Source organism: Orcinus orca, chromosome 18 (assembly GCF_937001465.1).
Source record: "Orcinus orca chromosome 18, mOrcOrc1.1, whole genome shotgun sequence".
NCBI classification, from domain to species: domain Eukaryota; kingdom Metazoa; phylum Chordata; class Mammalia; order Artiodactyla; family Delphinidae; genus Orcinus; species Orcinus orca.
Window position 1 is genome coordinate 57,094,536 of NC_064576.1, and position 16,797 is coordinate 57,111,332.

The following is a 16,797-nucleotide window of genomic DNA, read 5'->3' on the forward strand; positions in this document are numbered from 1 at the left end:
GGAGTGTTGTTTAATGGATGGCAAGTTTCAGTCCTGCGTGGTGAAAAAGTTCTAGAGATCTGTAGTGCAACAATGTGCATGTAGTTAATAATACGGTACTGTACTCTTAAAATTTTGCTAAGAGGGTAGATTTAAAAATTTGTTAGAGGGACTTCCCTGGCAGTCCAGTGGTTAGGACTCTGGGCTTCCACTGCAGGGGGCCCAGGTTCAATCCCTGGCTGGGGAACTAAGATTCCACATCACACATGCCACGTGGCGTGGCTAAAAAAATTTTTAATTAAAAAAAAATTTGTTAGAGAGCGTGTGTTTTTCACCACAATTTTTTTTCTTGTTGGCTATTTATTTTAAATATAACAGTGTGTACATGTCAATCCCAAACTCCCTAACTATCCCTTCCCCCAACCCTTCCCCTCGGTAACCATAAGTTAGTTCTCTAAGTCTGAGTCTGTTTCTGTTTTGTAAATAAGTTCATTTGTATCATTTTTTTTTTAGATTCTGCATATAAGCGATATCATATGATATTTCTCTTTCTCTGGATGACTCAGTATGACAATCTCTAGGTCCATCCATGTTGCTTTTCGCCGCAATTTAAAAACAAAACAAAACAAAACTTTTACATTAACACTAAGACAAAAATGACAGTGACAAGAAGTATCAGGAGGTCTGTTCTCTGAGGATTTTCCCTTTTTCCAGAAAGGGAACCTTTGGACTCCTGCCTGGATGCTACACAGATGCTGGCATTCCAGGAGCAAGGCAGCCTCCTTGGAGTTTCACCGTTCCACATGCAAACTTCCCCTGAATCCCCTTCTTTCTGTCTGGATCGTCACTCTTGCCTTCTGCTAAGCCTAGTGTCCTCTGATCCAGAGCCTCTCTTCCTTCAGTTTCTTTAGGGAATAGGTCCTGTCTCCGTAAGGGAGAGAGGGGGCAGGGTTGAGTGCTGGCAGGATGGGTGCAGGAGACAATCCACAGAGGTGTCCACCTGGATTAGCAACAGGTTTTCAACACATTTCAAGGATTTCAGCTTGCTCTTCATTCCTTCCACAGGACCTGATGCCTTTTAGGCAAATCCCTCACCTTTCGTGGGTATATATGGCCAAGCCTATCAGATACCTACTTGATATCTAGTTCCTCCTTGTGCTCTGCTAACGGGATATCAGCTATCTTTAAGACACAGGTGCCCAGCCTCAGGCAAGGTACTTACTTACCCAGCCTCCCCGTGTAGCCACAGAGACCAAATATAACCACTTTTGTTGTAGGCAGCAGTCTGCTGGATAGACTTATAAAAATGTTTGTTTTCCCAATAGAAAGGAATGGATGTGACTGTCATGAGGCTTCTCCTTTACCCATTCTTTCTTCGATGCAGACATGATATCTGGAGCTGCAGGGAGCAACTTGTGACCATGAGGCAAACAAAAGTCAACTAGCTAAGGATTGCTGAGCAGAAAGATAGAACCCGGCATAGGTGAATAGCTGAACTAATGCTGGAAACCACTTTCCTCTGGACCTCTTCTGATATGAGAAAAGTAAACCCTGGATATTGAAGCCTCTGCTTGTTACATATTCCATTACATGCAGCTGAACACATCCCTAACTGACATCTCTTTCCCCAGGCACTTAGATGGTACCTTTCTCCATGCTGCTGTCAGTCCTTGTTCTTCCATCTATTTTCTAGCTTCCCAAATGGGGCTTAACTCTTTCTTCATTTGCTGTTATTCTATTCTTAAAAAATGTATGTAGGGGCTTCCCTGGTGGCGCAGTGGTTGAGAGTCCGCCTGCCCATGCAGGGGACACGGGTTCGTGCCCCGGTCCGGGAAGATCCCACGTGCCGCGGAGCGGCTGGGCCGGTGAGCCATGGCTGCTGAGCCTGCGCGTCCGAAGCCTGTGCTCCGCAACGGGAGAGGCCACAGCAGTGAGAGGCCCATGTACCGCAAAAATATTTTTTAAATAAATAAAAATATATTTAAAGGTAACATCCTTTTAGTGGGAATTTGAGGGAAGACAAAATAGGAAATAAATCTGTAGTTAACACTTCCAGTGTTTGACTGCAAGTCCTTCTATCACCTCCCTGCTCCTAGGCTTCCCCACTCAGTCCACATTCTGCTTTGAGAAATCTTTCTAAATTGCAAGTTTTGCCATGGTGTTCATCTGCTTAAATCCATTTGTTTTTGTTACATAAGAGTAACAATGAGTTGGCCCAAGACTTGATAGTAAGAGTTATACTCCACCCGGAATGGATGTGATTAGTTATTTTTTCCAAGATCCTAATATATTGCCCTGAGAGGAAGAATGAGCCCATATCCCACCGTTCCCACCTGGGGAAAATCACAGGCTACCATTGCTAATTGGTGCGTGTTGTATCCCTGGATGCAGTACAAATGAAAAGGTAATTGAGACCTGCTATTTAAAAAGATTTTGTGCAAAAGAGATAAGGAGTGGAGCCAGTAGAGATGAATAAATGAAAGGTGAAGTCAGTAATGAGCTTGTTATTACTGCCTGACATAAACTAGCTGCACAGAATGGGGTTTCTTGTTAGGGAGGAGAGAGAAGTAATAACAGTGATTGTGTGTCCACTGTGATGTGTACCCACAGACGGCCTTCAGCTAATCAGCTCCTTCAGGGATTACCTGAACTGTGTAGACAGAAGTCAAGCCCTTTCCTGGGGCAGCCCACATCCAAATAACTGATTGACAGAGGGTGTCTGAGTCAGCTCGGGCTGTTGTAACAAATGCCATAGATGGGGTCGCTTAAACAACACACGTTTACTTTCTTGCTGTTCTGTAAGCTGGAAGTCCAAGATCAGGGTGCCAGCACAGTCAGGTTCTTGGTGAGAGCTCTCTTCCTGACTTGCAGATGGCCACCTTCTCACTGTGTTCTCACACGGTGGGGAGAGAAAGAGCTCTGGGACACACTAATCCCATCACAGGGTGTCACCCTCATAATCACAGTTCAATTTAATAACCTTCCCAGTGCCTCACCTCCAAATACCATCACATGGGGGTTAAGGCTTTGACTATGAATTTGGGAAGGATGCAAACATTCAGTTCATAACAGAGGAGAAAGAAGGCCTGGCCATATTAGCCCTATTTGGGACAATCCTGAAGGGTCATTCTAGCTTCAGAGCTAATCTGGATTTGTGCAAAATCTACTGTCCCCAGGAATAGTAATTTACACATGCTTTGCAATTTACAAGTAGCTTTGGACCTCATGTTCTCAGTACCTTCTTTAATCCCCATGAACAACATTGTGAGGGATCACTATTTTTCTGCCTTTAAGGATAAGAGAACTGAAGGTCAGAGAGGGTACTTGCCCAGGACCTTACGGCTTGTTAAAAATAAGGTTGGAACTGACCTTTAAGGAGGGTGAGTAGAACTGAAAAAACAAAAAAAGAAACAAAAAACAAACCAGGCCTGTGCTATAGGCTGGGTTGGAGAATTTGGTACCCACAGCCAGACCACTCATGCTTCTATTTTCTATAGCAAGGCTGCACTGTCATTTCTGAGAGTGTTCTCATTTAGACGCCAACATGTTCACAAGTTATACTCCAAGGCCAGAGGCACTCAAAACATCGAAGAGACCAGCAGAATTTTAAAATGTTGGCTGCCTTAATGAGTTTTCAGGTTTTCTCTCCGGGAAAGTAACAGGCGAAGCTGCTGTAATTCTTTCCAAGCAATATGGCACCTAGGACACAGCGATGCCAATAGTCTCCTTAGCAACCACCCAAAATTGAGTTGCTAGAAGATGAAATCCTGATCTCTATTCATGCAGCAGATCACATGGGGTCAGGCACTGTATATCTCTCTGGCAGAAACCACAAGTCACTGGGATTTTAACTGCATCCTTCAGATCAGTAAGAAAAGAAGTAAACAGGAGAAATGAGGGCAGTTACTAACAAGCATGCAGTGAACATAAAACATTCAGCTAGCTCCTTTGAAGCGTAGTTTTGTAAAGTGTGCTTCAGAAGCCATTGCTTACACACACACACACACACACACACACACACACACACACACACACACAGTCTTTAGGGCTTCAAACACTGCCTTCTCTTCATTATAATTCTAAACCCACAAACCAAGCTCATTTGTGAATGTTTGGTTTGGGAGGATTTTTCAGTTACATAGTCGTTTGACCATTATATGTTTGCCTCATCCAGCATTGCTTTTAACAGTCTTGCTTCCCCAAAGACCTAAATATTGAGCAATCCTGGAGTCAAACTGAAACCAAAGAGTATAAATCAATGTTATCCCTTTTCATTAAAATAGCCTTGCTGTGGTAACAGGCGGTGACTGGTCATGTAACCAGCTGCTGAGTCCTTAACAGATACGGGTCTAAATTATTTTTTCTGTTGTCTTTCGGAACTCTGCTTCAGTTATTTATTTAACAAATATTTATTGATATGTTCTTGATATTAATATATGTCAGGTGCTCATTAAAATTTTAAAGGACTGTTAAACAGTGGTATAATTATTATGACAAAAATTTCCCCCAGGGGCTTCCCTGGTGGCGCAGTGGTTGAGAGTCTGCCTGCCAATGCAGGGTACACGGGTTTGTGCCCCGGTCCGGGAAGATCCCACATGCCGCAGAGCGTCTGGGCCCGTGAGCCATGGCCGCTGAGCCTGCGCGTCCGGAGCCTGTGCTCCGCAACGGGAGAGGCCACAACAGTGAGAGGCCTGTGTACCGCAAAAAAAAAAAAAAAATTTCCCCCAACAAATAATCTGAAGCATGTTGTTTAATCACATTTGTATAGATTTACAGGACCAAAGCTGTTACAGCCAAATGGCACCCTGCTTCTCATATGCATAAAAAGCGGAAAACACTTTGCAAGGGTTAAAAAGAAGCGATCTTATAAAATCCACAAAGTATTTTGTGTTAAAAATCAATTTTTTCCTTCAGCCTTTAAGAAGAGTCGTCTTGTAAATCTGACCACTGAGGGAAAGGAAATGACTTTTTAAAATAATAGCTTTATGGGATAGGGAGGGTGGGAGGGAGTGAGACGCAAGAGGGAAGAGATATGGGAACATATGTATATGTATAACTGATTCACTTTGTTATAAAGCAGAAACGAATACACCATTGTAAAGCAATTTTACCCCAATAAAGATGTTAAATAAAATAAAATAATAGCTTTAGGGCTTCCCTGGTGGCGCAGTGGTTGGGAGTCCGCCTGCCAATGCAGGGGATGCGGGTTCGTGCCCCGGTTCTGGAGGATCCCACATGCCGCGGAGCGGCTGGGCCCGTGAGCCGTGGCCGCTGAGCCTGCGCGTCCGGAGCCTGTGCTCCGCAACGGGAGAAGCCACAACAGTGAGAGGCCCGCGTACCGCAAAAAAAAAAAAGTTATAATGTAATAGCTTTAGCTTTTTCTTCATGACTGCTAAATGAAGGCGTTAGACCATAGGCAGGCAGCCTGGGGCACCTGGGACCAGTGAATGGGAATGGAGGTCAGTTCTGATGTACTGTACTTCTTTTTCATCTTTCTTTTTCTTTTTTCTGTCCGTTTATTCTCCTCCCCATTTTCTTTTTTTTACTGCCTAAAGGCCTATTCATGAAATTTAAAAGACAAAAGATGTTTCTAGACCTGTGGCTAGTGGCAAATAGCAAGTTTTGGCTTTGTTGTTATAGGTGAACCTCTGCCATTTTTTCTAGCACCATGGCTTAGCATTAAAGATGTAACTTTGCAAGACACAACAGTGGATGCCTGACATGCTGTCAGAATCTCACTGTTTCCAAAATACTGTGAACTTTCACAGCGATTTGTGGAGCAATTTTGAAATTCGAGTCAGAGAACCTTGGAATCCTTAAGGAGACAATTTGTAGCAAGCTGTCAGCGGCAGCAGTGGGTGTTTTAACGTATATGCTCATACTTCTACTCCAGTTTTAGGGTAGAGTTATAATCTTGAAGGAATTTCCACACGCACCCCACCCCGCTTTCTCTGGCACCTGTTTTTCTATTCAGAGTTTCATGGTACTGTCACCATGTGATGGTAGGAGAAAAGCTAGAGAAAAATAATTCTACCTGTCAAAGAATTAGATTTCAAAAATGTAAAGCTTTAGAGCTGGAAGAGAACTGAAAGTTTCTGACTTGCCTTGTTCACTGCTCTATCCCCAGTGCAATGAATATTTATTAAATAATGAGTATATGAATTAACCACCCCCATCCCACCTCCATTCTCAAAGTTTCAAGTGCATATGAATCACCTGGGGATGTTTAAAATGCAGATTCTGATTCAGTAAGTCTAGGGTAGGGCTTTAAATTCTGCATTTCTCACAAAGCTCTGAAGTGATATGATATTGTTAGTCTGGGGACCACACTTTGAATAATGAGGCTCTAAACCATAAATTTTAAACTTCCCATTAGTATTTTCATCTTAAAACATACACAGCTGAATTTTCCTATGGTAGTGGCTATTTTGTTTTATTCATTAGAGTAGAGATTTTTAAATTGGATTGTGTTATAATTGTTGCATTTACAAATGAGCATTTGGGGACCATATGCATACTAAATAAACTGACTCATCTAGTTGCTGAGAGAAAGAGAGAGAGGAACAGGTGGAAAGCTAGCCTTGTTATCCTAGCCGTGGAAATCATATAATTTCACTTTCATAGCATTCTTTTTGTTTGAAGTGAGTCACTGTATCAAGGGGTAGGGGTCCTAGGCTTCACATTTTGAAGGAAGGACTATCAAAGAATTGGGATATATTTTATTTTATTGTTCAATTTTAATATTATTTTATTGAAATTTAGTTGATTTTCAATGTTGTGTTAATTTCTGCTTTATAGCAAAGTGATTCAGTTATACATATATATACATTCTTTTTAAAATATTCTTTTCCATATGGTTTATCATAGGATGTTGAATGTAGTTCTCTGTGCTCTACAGTAGGACCTTGTTTTTTTTACCTATTCTCTATATAAAAGCTGACATCTGCCAACCCCAAACTCCCACTCCATCCCTCCCCCAGCCCCCTCCCCCTTGGCAACCACCAGCCTGTTCTCTATGTCTGTGATTCTGTTTCTGTTTCATAGATAGGTTCATTTGTGCCATTTTTTTCTTTTTAATTTAATTTAATTTAATTTATTTTTTTATTGTAGTACAGTTGATTTACAGTACTGTGCCAATCTCTGCTGTACAGCAAAGCGACTCAGTTATACACACACAGACATTCTTTCTTTTACTATTCTTTTCCATTATGGTTTATCACAGGACATTGAATATAGTTCCCTGTGCTGTACTGTAGGACCTTATTGTTTATCCATCCTGTATATAATAGTTTATATCTGCTAATCCCACACTCCCAGTCCTTCCCTTCCCCACCCCCTCCCCCTTGGCAACCACAAGTCTGTTCTCTATGTCTGTGAGTCTGTTTCTCTTTGGTAGATAGGTTCGTTTGTGCTGTATTTTAGATTCCACATGTAAGTGATATCATATGGTATTTGGCTTCCTGACTTACTTCACTTAGTATGATAATCTGTAGTTGCATTCACATTGCTGCAAATGGCATTATTTCATTCTTTTTTATGGCTGAGTAGTATTCCATTATATATATGTACCACATCTTCTTTATCCATTCATCTATCAATGGACATTTAGGTTGTTTCCATGTTTTGGCTATTGTGAATAGTGCTGCTATGAACATTGGGGTGCATGTATCTTTTTGAATTATAGTTTTGTCTGGGTACATGCCCAGGAGTGGGATTGCTGGATCATATGGTAATTCTATTTTTACTTTTCTGAGGAACCTCCATACTATTTTCCACAGTGGCTGCACCAACTTACATTCCCACCAACAGTGTGGGAGGGTTCCCCTTTCTCCACACCCTCTCCAGCATTTGTTATTTGTAGACTTTTTAATGATGGCCATTCTGACTGGTGTGAGGTGATAGCTCATTGTAGCTTTGATTTGCATTTCTCTAATAATTAACGATGTCGAGCATCTTTTCATGTGCCTATTGGCCATCCGTATTTCTTCTTCGGAGAAATGTCTATTTAGGTCTTCTGCCCATTTTTCGATTGGGTTGTTTGTTTTTTTTGTTGTTGAGTTGTATGAGCTGTTTTTATATTTTGGAAATTAAGCCCTTGTCGGTCACATCGTTTGCAAATATTTTCTCCCATTCTGTAGGTTTTTTCATTTTGTTTTTGTTTTCCTTTGCTGTGCAAAAGCTTGTAAGTTTGATTAGGTTGGGATATATTTTAAAACCACTCCAGAGTCATAGCCAATGGCAGCAACAGGAGTTGCCCAGGAAGATAGGCAGTAACTCACGTCCAATAGTAGCTTGCTCTGGCATTCTCTCAATAGAAGTATTATAGTTTTCCTTTTTCTTGCCTGGTGGAATTTAAATAGTACATAGAAAGTTCATCTAAATTCAAATAGTAACATAGCAGGTGCAGCATACTTGCTCTAGTCTGCCTAGTCACACAAGAGGATATTGGTTAAATCTGTCTGGATATGGACAGGAATTTTTATCCTGGCATTTGTCTCTCTACCACCTGCCAACCCCACCACTACAACCAATACGGAAAATCAGGACTGTTAAGTTCACTTTGTAAATCATCAGTGACCCAAGAAAAGACAGACAGATGGGGGCGGGGGGTGGGAGAGAGAGAGAGAGAGATGTTTTAGTCATTGAGGGAAGAGATTATTGGAAAGAATTCTCATACAATAAATGAATAATCTAAGTCTAAAGATTCACAGTAATTATTTTATTTAGACATGATAGAAGAGAAAAAATCCATTGAAAACAAATCTGCATTAGAGCTAAGTAAAAAAATGCTCAATTATAATATTTGTAAGACTAATGGTCAATTCTTCATCTGGGTTCTTAGTGAGTATTGGATTCCTGATTTACAAAGAGCGTGTTTGACCCCAGGGAAAGCAATTAACACCCTTTTCACAAGAAAGCATTCATGGCTCAAGGTCTCTGCAAGCTGGAAGGAATTGCAAAAGAATCAATATAACAAAATCAGTTTTAAAGTGTGATCTACATAATGCTCTTTGGCTTCAGGAAATAGGCAAATTCTCATTATCTTATTAATGAGGAGTACACAGGAACAAAAGGATATAAAATAATAAGTAATTGCTAAGGGATGTCTCTCCTGCTAGAGTTGAATCTGAGCCTTGAAGCCAGAAAAATAAAATAGCAGTGGAACAGAAGTATCACTAACTACTGACTCCTCTCAGGAGTCATTCCGTCTTGATCAGTTCTGTCCTCCCAGAGGACAGTAAACAAATAGCTTGTTTACTGGTCCTGAGGCATTGCAGAGATGTGTCCACATGGGGCAGCTACTTACAGAGCAGACTTGTGACCCAGCCTAGTTTATCCCCACGCAGAGCCGAACTTTTGTGCAAATTGAATGGAGTTACTCTGCACTTGATTCTCTTAGTTTACCAAAGAGAGTGCTTTTCTTTCTGGATGCTTGAGAGGCAAATGCTGTAGAAATCTATTATGTGTAGAAACAAAAACAATTAGGCAATCAGCCAGTAGCAAATTTGGGAGCTCCAATTTTAATAGGCCATGGAAGCTCTTCTTGGTGGGTGATCAAAGGATGTTGCAGGAAAATAAAACAGAAAAGGCTATGGCTTTGGGGTTGAAGGATGAAGAGGATGCAAGACTGGGCATCAGAGTACTACAGGTGGATTGAGAGCTGAACCCCCTGGAGTACTCCTCCAGCCTAAAAGTGTCTCTGTTAATGTAGGTAAAAATGTTTAATGTAGTACCTAAGAGATAGTCCATCCAAATAAACCCATACACAGTAACCTTGAGTCATTGTGTCAATGAATCCACATGGGGAGCCTAAGCCAGTGGTGGGTGGGTCAACCCCTCAGCCCTGGTCCCCACTGGCTCCTCTGGGGCAGCCTCTGTCTCAGGACAGCAGCGACTCAGCCCAGCACCTGGAATATAACAATTTTGCAATCCCTAATGAATTGTTGGGTCTCAGCAATACTCATCGATGGTTGCCAACATCGCAAGAAGAAAGAAAGCTAGATGTGACCTCTCTCTGGCTGGAAGTGCACAAGAGCACACAGGAAGGAAATCATCTTCACCTCCACCAAAATCAAGCGCGAGTCTGATCATGCCTCAAGATCTAACTAGCAGTTTGTAGGAAATAAAAGGGAAGGAGAAACATCATAAATGATACCCTCAGATGCAATGAGTAAAATACAGAATGTAGAAAAGTGTATAGTTAAAGAACTATATCTAAGAAACTAATCTAGTTTCTTTAACAACGAGACTGAGACAGAGAGAGAAAGACAGAGAGAGACTGAGAACTAAGAGACATTTCAACCAGTCACAACCTATGGCCCTTATTTGGATCCCAATTCAGACTACAATTTTTTAGTTTTAATTTTAGGTGTTTGTAAAAATTGTGGTACAATATACAGAACATTTACCATCTTATCCATTCAGTGGCATTAAGTTCATTCACATTTTTGTGCAACCATCACCATCATCCAGCTCCAAAATTCTCGCATCTTGCAAGACTGAAACTCTGTACTCATTAAACTACAACTCCCGTTCCCCCCCGGCAACCGCTATTCTACCTTTTTTTCTGCCGTGTTTTTATGAGTTTGACTACTCTAGGTACCTCTTGTCGTGGAATCACACGTACTCATCTTTCTGTGACTGGCTTGTTTCGCTTAGAATAATGTCATTGAGGTTCATCCATGTTGCAGCAGGTGACAGAATTTCATTCCTTTTCTAATGCTGAATAGTACCCCATTGTATGTATAGGCCACATTTTGTTTATCCATTCATCTGTTCTTGGATACTTGAGTTGCTTCCACCTCTTGGCTCTTGTGAATAATGCTGCCATGAAAAAATATACTTTGAAGCTCTGGCCAAAGTGATGTATAATTCTTTTCCCCTTTTCCTTCTCCTGCTGGTTGGAAGATGCAGACTTTGTGGTCCATCATGCAGAGGAGGACAACACCCCAGAGATGACGAAATAATAAGGAAGAACCCTAGGTTCCCAGCAAGTACATGGAGCAGAGCCATCATCATCTCAGTTGTTACATGAGAGAGAAGTAAAAAATGCATTGACAAAGCTATTGCAAGAGCTCTACTTATAGCAAGGAGCCTTAAACTGAACTTCCGACTTTACCCATTGATGGGTAGGCACATCCTTGCTTTAGCTAATATTTTCACCTCACCCTGCATGTGAAAACTATTCCTGTCCCTGATGTTTGTGTATTTGGGTGGGAAGTCAGATCCATCAATAAGGAAGGGCCTCGCTTTTGCTCTTAGCAGGAATATGGACATAATTCCTCATTGATACTCGGCACACATGGCCTCCCTGGCTTTGAAATCTGAACACTAATGAGGACCCATCTGTTTAATATGATATTTTAGGACTTACTGTTATTTGTGATTTTTATCTGGGCACTTTGATCAAGGGTTTCAGTGCTGTTTCCTAACTATAATTTTATTTAATATATAAAGTATGATATAAATGTTTTGGTAAATCATATATGAAAACAAATTGGACTTCATTACAGCAATGACAAATTAAATTTTCTCATGCTTTATTTAACACTTTATTCCCAGAGTAATCCCTAATGGGCAATTAAACTGACTTACTGAGACTGAGGGCTTTTAGCAGGCCACAGTAACCATATGTTACATCAGACATAAGACACTTAACAAAAGCAATTCAACTGAATTGTGTTATCCATCAGGGAAAATACATGCAGAGTCTTGTCTCATCTCCCAGAAGGAGCAAAGCTATGTGTGTTTATGTGTGTGTCTTTTGTTCTATTTTCTTGTACTGAGTTATCACTTGGTACATGGTCCTATTTTTTTTTCATTGAAGTATAGTTGATTTACAGAATTTCATTAGTTTCAGATGTATAATGCAGTGATTCAATATTTTTATAGATTATACCCCATTTAAAGTTATTACAAAATAATGTCTATATTTCCCTGTACTATACAATATATCCTTGATGTTTATTTTATACATAATAGTTTGTATCTCCTTAATCCCCTCCCTCCCCCCTCCCCTCTCCCCACCAGTAACCACTAGTTTGTTCTCTATATCTGTGAGTCTCTTTCTGTTTTGTTATATTCATTTGTTTGTTTTATTTTTTAGATTCCACTTGTAAGTGATAACATACAGTATTTGTCTTTCTCTGTCTGGATTATTTCAGTACACATAATACCTTCTAGATCTAGAACATTGTTGCAAATGGCGGAATTTCATTCTTTTATATGGCTGAGTAGTATTCCATTATATATATATATATATATATATATATATATCACATCTTTACCCATTCATCTGTTGATGGACACTTAGTTTTCTTCCATATCTTGGCTACTGTAAATAATGCTGCTATGAACATTGGGGCGCATGTATCTTTTTGAATTAGTACTTTTGTTTTCTTCAAATATATACCCAAGAGGGGAATTGCTGGATCATATATGGTAATTCTATTTTTAGGTTTTTTTTCTTTTAAGATTTATTTTTTATTTATTTATTTATTTGGCTGCATGGGGTCTTAGTTGTGGCACGTGGGATCTTCGTCGAGGCATGCGGGCTTCTCTCTAGTTGTGGTGAGCGGGTTTTCTCTCTCTAGCTGTGGCACGCAGGCTCCAGAGTGCATAGGCTCTGTAGTTTGTGTCACGCAGGCTCTCTGGTTGAGGCATGCGAGCTCAGTAGTTGTGGTGCACGGGCTTAGTTGCCCCATGGCTTGTGGGATCTTAGTTCCCCAATCAGGGATTGAACCCGTGTCCTCTGCATTATAAGGCAGATTCTTTACCACTGAACCACCAGGGAAGTCCCTATTTTTGTTTTTTTTTTTAATTTTTAAAAATATTTAATTAATTTATTTATTTGGCTGCACCAGGTCTTAGTTACAGCACACAGTATCTTTGCTGTGGCACATGGATCTCTTAGTTGCGGCATGCTGACTCCTAGTTGCGGCATGCATGTGGGATCCAGTTCCCCAACCAGGGGTTGAACCCAGTTCCCCTGCATTGGAAATGCGGAGTCCCAGCCACTGGACCACAGGGAAGTCCCTATTTTTAGTTTTTTGAAGAACCTCTGTTCTGTTTTCCATAGTGGCTGCTCCAATTTACATTCCCACCCACAGCATATAGTCCCTTTCCTCTATATCCTTGCCAGCGTTTTTTATTTGTAGACTTTTTGATGATAACCATTCTGACAGGTGTGAAGTGATATCTTACTGTGCTTTTGATTTGTATTTCTCTGATGATTAGTGATGTTGAGCATCTTTTCATGTGCCCATTTTCCATCTGTATGTCTTCTTTGGAAAAATATCTATTCAGGTCTTCTGCCCAGTAAATGGTCCTATTTTGCTGCACAGCAAGGAATCACAAAGCCTTGTCAATTCGACCTCCTAAATCTGTCTATATGTTTCCAGTTCATCTACTTCTTTTTATCTCCACTTTCCTCATGCAAACCACTGCTCCTTCCAACGTGGATTAGTGCAGTAATGTCTGAACTAGTCTCTTGGTTTCCATTCTGGCCCCTAACTATCCACTTTTTTTTCCCACAGTAGCTAAAGAGATCTTTTTTAAAATGTAAATTTGGGGCTTCCCTGGTGGCGCGGTGGTTGAGAGTCCGCCTGCCGATGAAGGGGACGCGGGTTCGTCCCCCGGTCCGGGAGGATCCCACACGCCGCAGAGCGGCTGGGCCCGTGAGCCATGGCCGCTGAGCCTGCGCGTCCGGAGCCTGTGCTCCACAACGGGAGAGGCCGCAGCAGTGAGAGGCCCGTGTACCGCAAAAAAAAAAAAAAAAAAAAATCAAGTCTGATTATTTTATACTCAGGCTTAAAACTCTTCTTCAGGGAATGCCCTGGCAGTCCAGCGGGTAGGACTCCACGCTTTCACTACTGAGGGCCTGGGCTGATCTCTGGTCAGGGAACTAAGATACCGCAAGCCGTGCGGCGCAGCCAAAAAAAAAAACCTGCTTCTTCAAGTTTATATTTGATCTGAACAAGGCCTGCAAGGCCTTGCATGGGCTGACCTCCCATTCCCTCTCCAACTGGTGGCATTATCACTGCTTTGTCACTCACTCACTGTGCCCTGCCTGCTGGCATGCCCCCGCTCCACAGACACCAACACATAGGTCCCTTTGGGGTTTGCAGATGCTACTCCCTTTTTTTTTTTTTAAATGGGGTATAGTTGTTTTATAATGTTGTGTTAGTTTCTGCTGTACAGCAAAGTGGAGTTCCCTAGGCTATACAGCAGGTTCTCATGCTACTCCCTTTTCTCCAGAACACTAATGATTAAATAAATTATACTGAACACCAAGATAATAAAACCAAAAACTCATCACTTCCCAATTATTTTACTGTATTTTACGATTGTCTATGCGCTCTATTTCCATCTAATGTAGCCATTGGGTGAAAATGCGATGCCATGCTAATATGCATGGCATACAATGCCATGCTAATATGCATCTCATCCAACTTCACACTACAAATCAGGCAAACAGGGACTTCCCTGGAGGTCCAGTGGTTAGGACTCTGCGGTTCTACTGCAGGGGGCCCAGATTCGATCCCTGGTCAGGGAACTAAGCCACGAGATGTGGCCATAAAAAAAAAAAAATTTTTTTTAAATAAATAAATAAACTGAATCCTCAAAAAAAAAAAAATCAGGCAAACATTACAAACCAGGGCTTTTTCTGGGGGTTAGAAAAAGCCAGTTGTTAAACATTTACCAGCACACCACTGCCTATAATAAAGTTTTTGTGTTTCCTTTCAGTTATTTGACCCAATATAATTAATGCAGTTACCACATAGTTTTCACATTGTAGTGTGAAGTCTTTTTTTTTTTTTTTTTGCGGTACACGGGCCTCTCACTGCTGCGGCCTCTCCCGTTGTGGAGCACAGGCTCCGGACGCGCAGGCTCAGCGGCCATGGCTCACGGGCCCAGCCGCTCCGCGGCATGTGGGATCTTCCCGGACCGGGGCACGAACCCGCGTCCCCTTCATCGGCAGGCAGACTCTCAACCACTGCACCACCAGGGAAGCCCAAGTCTTTTTGATTTATTTTCACATTTAATCATGTCAGCACTCTACAAGGTAGGTACAATAATCCCATTTTATAAGCTAGGAATTAGATGCCGAGATGAAGAAATAATTAAGGTAGTAGGCAGCAGTACTATGACTTGAAGCCATGACTCCACAGCTCGTGCCCAACAATTTGCTCGTGCTAACAACATGGAAACTATTGCAGGGAGTATTTCTTTTTGTTTGTGGATGACTGGGGAAGAAAGGGCTCTGCCGGGGAAGGCAGGTATTCTGTGAAAGACAGAACTGAGAGGTCAAAGGGAGAGGCAGGGAGAATTTACAGATGGGATCATATAGCCGTGGTGTGATATCAAAGCAAAATTATCAATCTATACCATCACTAGTATAGGGGAAATCTAATTAATGACCACACTGCCACATTCATTTGTAATTTTTTTTTTTTTTTTTTTTTGCGGTACGCAGGCCTCTCACTGTTGTGGCCTTTCCCATTGCGGAGCACAGGCTCCGGACACGCAGGCTCAGCGGCCATAGCTCACGGGCCTAGCCACTCCGCGGCACGTGGAATCTTCCCGGACTGGGGCACGAACCCGTGTCCCCTGCGTCGGCAGGCGGACTCTCAACCACTGCGCCACCAGGGAAGCCCCATTTGTAATTTTTGAATGAAAATTTTTATGTTAATAACCAATACAGAGTAAGTCTGCCTTATTGAGAAGGATTTTGTAAAAGTTACAAATTCCAGTTATAAGATAAATAAACACTAGGGATATAATGTACAACATGATAAATATAATTAACACTGCTGTATGTTATATATGAACATTGTCAAGAGGGTAAATCCTGAGTTCTCATCACAAGGAAAAATATTTTACTCTGTTTCTTTGATTTTGTATGTATATGAGATAATGGATGTTCACTAAACTTATTGTGATAATCATTTCAGGTTGTAAGTCAAATCATTATGATGTATACCTTAAACTTATACAGTACTGTATGTCAATTATATCTCAATAAAATTGGAAGAAAAAATTTTTAAAAAGGAAGGATTTTGTGATCGTGTTTTTCTGCCTATATGAATGCCGCTGAAGGTAATATTTCCTCTTGCTAGAATGTTTCTGAGTAAGTATGAACAAAGAGAATCTCTGGCCTAGAGAGACACTGGGCCCCTATGGGAGGGCCAAGGACAAAATCTGAGAGTGGACTCAGCTACTGTTAATATTCTAATTCCTTCAACTCGCTTGTAACATCTCCTCTAATGACTGCTGCTTATCCTCTAATGGCTACATGATAGAACTGTGGTGTTCTAAATTTACAAAACATGTCGTGTTCTTGAAAATTTTTCCGCCATTAGTGAGTTCTTGAGCCTTCCCTCCTTGGCTTGCATTTGTGCCTTAAAAGATTTAATAAAAACTTGAGGGGGGTGGTCAAGGGCGCGCAGACGCCCGGTCGCGGGCCGCCGGAACATGCTGAGTGGAGTGTGCGGCCAGCTCGCCTCAGCGCTGCGGGGGACACACGCAGAGCCGTCCGCGGGCGCCCAGAGGCATCTGCACGCGTTGGTGTCGCGGCCGCCACAGACAAGAGCGAGAGGACGAGGAAACCGCTCCGCGCCTTCGACCCAGCGCTGCTGCTGTTCTTGGTGTGCCCGCTGTCCAAGAAGCAGCTGAGATATAAAGCATCGACCAATGAATTGATTAACGAAGAGTTAGGAATAGCCTATCCAACTGTTGATGGGATTCATAATATGATACCACAGGCAGCTAGGATGACACATCAAAATAAGAAGCAAGAAGAAATGAAGGAGCCATAGG

At 41.7% G+C, this 16,797-nt stretch overlaps 1 protein-coding gene, 1 long non-coding RNA gene and 1 pseudogene across 2 annotated transcripts in view; 2 read left to right on the forward strand and 1 right to left on the reverse strand.

Annotated features, from left to right (window-relative positions):
- The window catches only part of GPALPP1 (GPALPP motifs containing 1), a 102,171-nt gene extending 90,019 nt beyond the window's left edge, over positions 1 to 12,152 (forward strand). Inside the window, exon 10 of the transcript XR_007473157.1 lies at positions 10,888 to 12,152. The gene's annotated coding sequence lies outside the window, so the exon portion shown is untranslated. The remainder of the gene's footprint in view (positions 1 to 10,887) is intronic.
- LOC125961964 (uncharacterized) lies at positions 320 to 2,152 on the reverse strand. Its single transcript, XR_007473168.1, has 2 exons — positions 1,626 to 2,152; positions 320 to 807 (listed from the first exon to the last, which is right to left on the reverse strand). It is a non-coding gene; the product is annotated as an uncharacterized LOC125961964 (long non-coding RNA).
- Positions 12,153 to 16,155: 4,003 nt separating the features above from the next.
- LOC117203099 (protein preY, mitochondrial-like) lies at positions 16,156 to 16,796 on the forward strand (annotated as a pseudogene).
- Position 16,797: the final 1 nt, after the last annotated feature.